Genomic DNA, 7,658 nt, shown 5'->3' with positions numbered 1-7,658 from the left:
GCTCGTCCACCTGGGAATGGTGTCGTCTTCGGCTGCGTATCTATCACTACTGTGACCCAGTGCGTTATCCTGCTGTTAACTCCTAAGAAGCAACCTCTGTGTTTTCTCCACTTCCAAATACAGGAAAGCAGCTGTGCATGGCACCCATGGAAAAATAACTAAGGGAAAGGCAGGTGCATTCTTTGTGAAGACCTGCTTTATCCTTGGATATTCTAAAAAATATTAAATTCTTTTAAGAGGGAGAAATTGACCGGCGCAGCCCCCCAATGAGACAGAGGACGCTCTTGTTGGTAACAGGTAATTGCTGCTTTATTGAGGCGGGTTCTGGCTTATATATCTGACTGTGGCCAATCACAAGCTGCCTATCTGACTGTGGCCAATCACAAGCTGCCTATCTGACTGTGGCCAATCACAAGCTGCCACGGAGTAAACACCACTAGTTGCCGCGGAGAAGTTTATTTGGAGAGGGACATAACGCATTGCGGAAGCTGACGTGGCTCTTGGCCCTGGGCGGAGTATGTTGAGCGCCTGTGCCCGACAAGAAATGATTTTAATTAAGGCATATACAACTATTTTTTTGCAGAGAATCCAGAAAGGAAGGGATAGGTATTTCTTCCCAAGGGCTTGTAAGCGTCTGGTGCAGGGTTAGGCAATTATTGTAAAAGCACAACAATACTGTGAAATTCCCAGAGATCGAAAACACCCAAAAATATGAGGCACGAAATGGTTATTAATGCCATAATTCAACTCTTGAGAAAATTAAAACTCAAAAAAGGTGGGATTATTATGAGCTCCTGAAGAGCTATAATCTTTGCACCAGTTTGTCTGAGGCTGAGAACACTGAGCACCCAAGAACCAAGAGAAGATCTAATAGGTGGATTACAGCACTGTGAGCTGCCAATACTCATGAGTCACTGTGTCTAAAGCTAAATAAAAGTTAGAAAACTACGCTTTCCCATTAGCAGACTGCTTCTCCAGCTAAAATAGGAGTAATCTTCTAGAATTTTTGGAAAGAGACTTTCATCTGATTCCATTCCAAACCAATGAAGTCATAAGCTATCAAATTTCTTCAAATGCAAAAGAAAAAAAAATCTGTTCTGCTCACAAAACAAACCAACGAACAAAACCATGATTGTGGCTACAGCCACACAAAAAGCTCACCTGCATTGCAAGCAGTAGGTCCTTTAAAGAAATAAAAGGCTTACCAGGGGCAGGGACAGTGTTTGTTCTAGGCCAGTAGTGGCAACCTAGGGCCTAGTATTTTCTTTTATGATCAAAGTTGTTAATGTATGAGTTCTTTCTTCTGGACTAGAACCTTAGTATTCAGGTTTAATTTCAGTGCTGGCAATACATGGGTTTGGGCTCCATTTCGAGCGTTCATCTTTAAAAGATTTGCCAGCACTGCTCAAGGCCCTGGCCAGTGTGGAATCCACTGAGATTCCCCTAATTCCTCCCATTATTCAAGCAGGTCCCCCAAAGCTAATGTCCTGGCAACTTCCACAAGGCGACCCCGAAAGCATTATGGTCTTGGCTTCCTGAGCTTTGTCATCTTATTCACAAGGCAAGATGGACAAAAAGAAGCCTTAGGGGGAGTCCCACTCCCAGAGGTTGAAAAGACCCAAAATATGAGGCAGAAGATTATTGATTGTCCTCACGAGGTAACGCTGACTCCAGATTTCTGGCACCACGACACTTCTGCAACCAAGACAGACTGAAAAGACTTCTTGGCATATTCAGATCAGAATTTCAGGCTCTTGAAACCTGAAAGAAAAGGCATAGGAAAGTAAGAAAGTAGCATTTATCACCTTTCTGTTTGTTTTTTAAAGCATGTTGCATTTTTATTTCCTCCTCCAGATAAGCCTATTATTATCTGCATTTTATTGGAGTAGAAACTGACACTCAGAGAAATGAAATATGCAACTCAAGTTTTAGATTTGGTGGGATCCAATCTAGCCTGTAGGATGAGAAAAAAATCAACACTCTTCTCACTAAAATGTGGATTCAGAAGATCACGTGACAATCAGAGAAGGCAAGTTTACAAGTTTACTAATGGAGCTCCAAAGTGTCCTAAGCCCAAACAGCATTGCCAGAAAACAAACACACATCAGTATTTTGTTCTTTCCTCCTTTTGTTAAACCCAGAGTGGGAAATAAAATAATGAGATGCCCCCAAATATCCCCATGTCTACTCCTTGAGAACCTGTGAGTCGGTAACAGAAAATAGAAATTAATGTCGTTGGTGGAATTAAGGTCTCTGATGAGCTGATCTTTATATGTGTAAATTATCTGATTTATCCAGGCTCCCCCAATATAATCACATGGAGCTAAAAAGTGCAAGAGTATCCAGGGGAGTCACAGAAAGAGACTGACAATAGAAACAGGGTCAGAGGGAGGCTATCCCAGGGATTTTGGTAGAAGGGTCAACAGCACAAAGAATATGAGAGGCCTCTTCGTGATGGAATAAGACAAAGAAACGGATTCTTAACCCGCAAGAGTTACCCTGCTGAAACCTTGATCCTTTCCCAGGAAAATCAGTGCCCAACATCCAACAAGAAAGGCAAGATAATAAATCTGCCTGATTTTACATCATTAAATGTATAGTATTTTTTAATCACAGCAGTGAAAAGCAAATGTACCAAGTGGAGACCCAAATCATTACAAGGTGCTGGCTTTCGCCATCCTGGTGGTGAGCTAGGAGTCGTGGGTGCAGACCTGAACTCAGATCTCCGTCTGATGTATTCACGTCACTCACATAGGATGACAGTGCAGAACTGGTCAACTAACCATCCTGGTATGGGTGGGTATGGCTGGGTGGGACTGTCCCCAGCCATTGATGCTCAGGTGAGAAGGGCAGGTGATGTAGAACCACAAGCCCAGCAGATTCTCTCTCTCTCTCTCTCTCTCTCTCTCTCTCTCTCTCTCTCTCTCTCTCTCTCTCCTCCCTGCATATTTTTCCTTCTCTTCTTGCAGACACTTCTTCACTTAATCCTCTTTTTGTCAATATGACCTTGCACAACATGGTGATTTCTCTACCAACTCTGTCCCAACTCTCCAGCCTCATTCCCTTCCTAACTTTTTCCCCCAAAATTCAAGAACTCAAAACAAAATTGGTAAGTTCAGGTCCTGTCCGGAGCTCACTCTTAATTCTATGAGTCCTCATCAGGGTGGAGGAGCCGGGGCCGAAGCATTCCTACAAAGACCTGTGTCTTCTGACTAAGGATCGCGCAGGACCTTTAAGCAGGAATCAGGATAAGGGAGAAGATGATTGACACCTTCAATACCTCTCAGCACCCCAGGGAGAGCCTTATCTTTGGAAACACAAATGCATCACTTCGGTTGGCTCTCAGCTGTCTTTTCCCCCTGTCCCTGCACAGGCCAGTGTGTCTCTGTGACTACTTTTTCTGTCCTTTGATTGACATTCTCTTTTTAAATATGTTAATGTATTCAACTAAGTCGCATCAAATGGTGCTGACCTGAGAATCGTTCTGCATATGTCTGACTTTGCATATTTCATAGTTTAACTCTCAAAGAGAAAGGATGATGCCCATCTCTCTCTCTCTCTGTGTGTGTGTGTGTGTGTGTGTGTGTGTGTGTGTGTGTGTGTGTTACTGAACCCAGGACCTTGTGCATGCTAAACAAGTATTCTATCTGCAGCCCTGATTCTCAAGTTTTAAAGAAAGGAGCAGAACTATTCATTACAAACACCTCATTCTGAAGCTTATAACAATAAATAATAATTAATAGCAATCTTATTTGAAATTAAAATGCAATTCTTCCAACAATTTCATGCGGTAAGAGAGCAAATAATGGCAGGACTCTTGGCAGTGGGCCTCAGAGGGTTGAAATGATGATGTTTCATAAAGTATGCTCACATCAAGGGAAAAGAACCAGAGCTTTTATTTATTAGAAAGCAATGCCAGGTGCTCTGCACTTGCTTTTCTTTTTTCTCTCCTTTTCTACTTTATGGGAAAAAAAACAAAATTTTGTAACACAGCAATGGCTAACCCACTGTGAACCGTTATCTTCAAAGTAGTGACTCAGATTGCAAGACAGGCAAAAACTGTCTCTTACAAAGAAGAAACAAAGAATTAATAGCACAGCACTTTCTTTTCAAGAAGTAAAAGAAACTAATAGTATAAATGAAACAAGTTGACATATTATGCTAAAGTATTTCTTAATTATATTGCTAGTTTCTCTTCATTCATTGAAAAGAAAGATTTATGCTTATATTGTTCGGATACCTTTCATGCCTTTATCTTGTACCCTGAGTAGCTACTTTGAAGGTAACACTATGCGATGTATTAACCACTGTTACTCTCCTGTTATCTTGTTTTGAAATGTTGCTTTCTTTTTTCTCCTTAAAATAAATAAAAATGAAGATTAACTTCTTGTACATTGTTGGTGGGAATGTAAATTAGACCAACCATCACCAAGGAAATCAGTGTGGAAATTCCTCAAAACTATCTATTTCGGACCCTCGCACTAACTCTTTTCAGTAGAACCTTACTCAAGCCCCACAATTACTAGCAACACCTGACCTGAGCACCCAGCTCCTACCCAGCCACATCATACATTGCAGGATGAATAAATTCCACGGATCTAAGTTACAGTCTGACGAGCGTAGTTCACAGTACTATATCGTGCACTTGAAATAGAGTCAGAGAGTACAACTTAAATGTTCTCACCGCCCTGTACACACCAAATAGCAACTAATGAGAGGGTGACGTGTTAATTAGATTGATAACGGTAATCATTTTACAATGAGTATGCACATCAAAGCATCTCATATGCCATCTATATAAACAATTTGTCCATCATTTCTTAATAAAAGCTGAAAGGGAAAGGAAGGAAGGAAAGAAGAGAGGAGAGGAGAGTGGGTGGGAGGAAAAAAAGGCAGGAGTGAAGGGAACAAACTTTTATACAGAAAGTCATTGCAACAGTGTTCGTTATGGATCCTAATCAAACTCCAGAGAAAGATAATGCAGTTGAGTCGGACTGGTTCAGAGCACTTTCCTAAGTCATCGAACAAAGGCAGGACACCAAAGCTCAAGATCTCATGATGTCTTCTGGCTTCCAGGAGATGGGACAGGTCAGGGGGAGGGATGCTAGTTTATAAGCACAACAGACTTCAAGTGACAGACCCTGAATTTACACGAATTAATGCTAACCATATCTCCTGTGTGGAGGAGGACCTGAGGATATCCTCCGTGGAGCTAGAGCCTCAGAATGGTACCTCACTGGGTATGAGAAGGTAAAGACTCGCCTAAGAGAGTGGCTGTGGGCCTGAGAAATACTCCAGAGATATTAAGAGAGACACAACTAACATACACTAATGGCGTGTTAGAGATGAGATGGGGAACAGAGTGCCAGGTGGTTGCTAGATTCTGGCCTGCTCACCCAGATGGGCAGTAATGGCATTGGTTAGATGCCTGGGACATTGGTTGGGCACAGTTCAGAGAGCCAGGAATTCTGCCTTGGACATGGTGTGTTGGAGGCGGGCTGTGAGGTGTCTAGAGACATCAGTGGACCGCTGGGTACATCAATCTAGAAGCGAAGGCTGCCCGTGAGATACTAGCAGACACAGGGTAACTGACACAATACGAGAGAAAGCATCAGTGTGAGAAGGACATGAAGAAGAGAAAGGCGTAGGTCAGACGCCAGGGGATCCCAGCTTCTGTTTCTACAAAGAAAACAAGGTCCATAATGTACCTGTAAGAAAACAGTCTGAAGAGAGAATCATGCTAAGTGGGTACTTCAAGAATAGAAGTGTCTTTGACAAATACAACTAAAAGGCCAAGAGAAAAGAAAGCCAACTATGCATTAAAAGCACTCATTTATCAGATTACTGCCTTTGAGCTGCACGTCCACATCTCTACGAGCCCGGCAGCTCCTTTGGTAAAATGTTTTCACACCTGTCTTCTCGTTGATTAGCCAAGATCTCTGGCACAGAGTACAGTCTCCAAAACTATAGCTCAATGAGTGAATAAATGAACCTTAGTAATTTAAATGCATTAAAACTCTCTTCTTGATGAGACACAAAACACATATGAAATCTTCAATAGTTTGCAATGAAAGAACTGAGAATTCGATGGCATGTTTGAAAAAGCACTCAGTCTCTTTCTGTGTCTTACATAATTAACCCAAGAATGATTCCCACAGACTGCCCAGTTAGGATCAGAATTTGTCAGTGGTCACTGCTCAGAGCGTGACTTGGGTGCTTGAAAACAATTTTATATAAGTGTTTTCCATAGTCCAATTGTATTTGCATAAGCAAAGCTCACTATCACCAAAGCTAAGTTCATCTTCCGTCTAATCCTTGCCTGCATCACGCAGGTCATTTATGAGGTTTTCTTCTATTCATGCTGCACAATTACATATGTCAATAGGTAAACGATGGGCTCAAAATATCCAGGGGAAGTCTATTTCTTAAAAATGTATTTCAGTAAAAGACACATTGCCATTAATTTCCAAAAGATACATTCATCTCATTTTGCACACACATGTTCCGTAGACGGTCCTATTTTCTAAATCAGTTCTGGAAATTCTCTTTCATTAGCATCTCTGCAAGATGAGATGGGAATGCTGCGTCATCCAGTAGAAAGGTAGCTCATAAAAACATCCAGGTGTGTCCTCGTCCTCCTTAGCCACTGAATCTGGCTCCATGCAACTGCTGGCCCTTCACCAAAGTCAATATGACTTTGAAAGGTAGACATGTTGAATGAATCCAAGACAAGGAGGCCAGTGGTTCATTTGTTTCTCTCAGTCTCAAGAAAGTACGATTAAAGACACTCATAAAAAGAGGACTTCCAGGATTTCTTCAGAAAATAGCAAGAAAGATGAGATGAGTGAACTCCAAGTTCAAGAGAAGCTTTTTGAGGTAGGTTAATGACAGTGTGTCTTTTGCTGCAATGTATTTCTAATGTAAACAGTCACTGTGTTTTTATCACACCTCCTTCAATTAAATAGTTACATTGTTTCATTCAAGCATATGACATGAAAAATGTCCATGGATGTTCAGGACTTGAGCAGTTCTTTCTGAGTATTTTTGATTCATGCTTGGTTGAATTTATAGATGCAGAACTTTTGCAAACAGAGGGTCACATCTATGCCTCTATTTTAGTCACCATAGCAGTCCTGTTTCTCTGTGTTTGCTGATCACCAGCTTTAGGAGACAGTCCAAGGCATACTAGCTCAGACTATCTTAGTCCTACCTATTTAACAGATGGAAAGGCTGAGGATTTAGTAGACAGTGTTTGAAGAAATCTCCATAACTAGCAGCAGAGGAATTGACAATAGCACTCAGACTTCCTCATTTTCAAACTCATTACTAAATTCCACATCATCACCCATACATTTTGCCTAGAACTATTACAAGAAACCAAATATCTGTCACTAATGAATACATTAAACCTGGGCTTGCTCAGCAATTGTACCGTTCTATAACAATGACCATATGGTTAGAGATAGATATACTCCACCACAGAGAATCCATAGTATTTTATTATGGAGTTACACATCTTAACAAATCTGGTTCTAGGGAGAAGCAGACGTACTCTGGAATATCCTTCCAGAGTGAACCCCACTGTGGGTAATCTATCTGGCTTTGTTTCACACTAGGGAAAACAATCTGGGTAAATTTTTCACAGGCCTTACATTCTA

At 41.4% G+C, this 7,658-nt stretch overlaps 1 long non-coding RNA gene across 1 annotated transcript in view; it reads right to left on the bottom strand.

The window, feature by feature from the left end:
- Positions 1-284: 284 nt before the first annotated feature.
- The window catches only part of LOC134474454 (uncharacterized), a 31,791-nt gene continuing 24,417 nt past the window's right edge, over positions 285-7,658 (bottom strand). The window contains exon 2 of the long non-coding RNA XR_010045344.1: positions 285-1,761. This is a non-coding gene — a long non-coding RNA (uncharacterized LOC134474454). The remainder of the gene's footprint in view (positions 1,762-7,658) is intronic.

The sequence above is a fragment of the Cavia porcellus genome, unplaced genomic scaffold (assembly GCF_034190915.1).
Source record: "Cavia porcellus strain 051 isolate PalLab524CR breed Dunkin Hartley unplaced genomic scaffold, mCavPor4.1 scaffold_32, whole genome shotgun sequence".
Classification (NCBI taxonomy): Eukaryota; Metazoa; Chordata; class Mammalia; order Rodentia; family Caviidae; genus Cavia; species Cavia porcellus.
The sequence above is the reverse complement of the archived record's forward strand: the minus strand, read 5'-3'. Positions and strand labels throughout refer to the sequence as shown.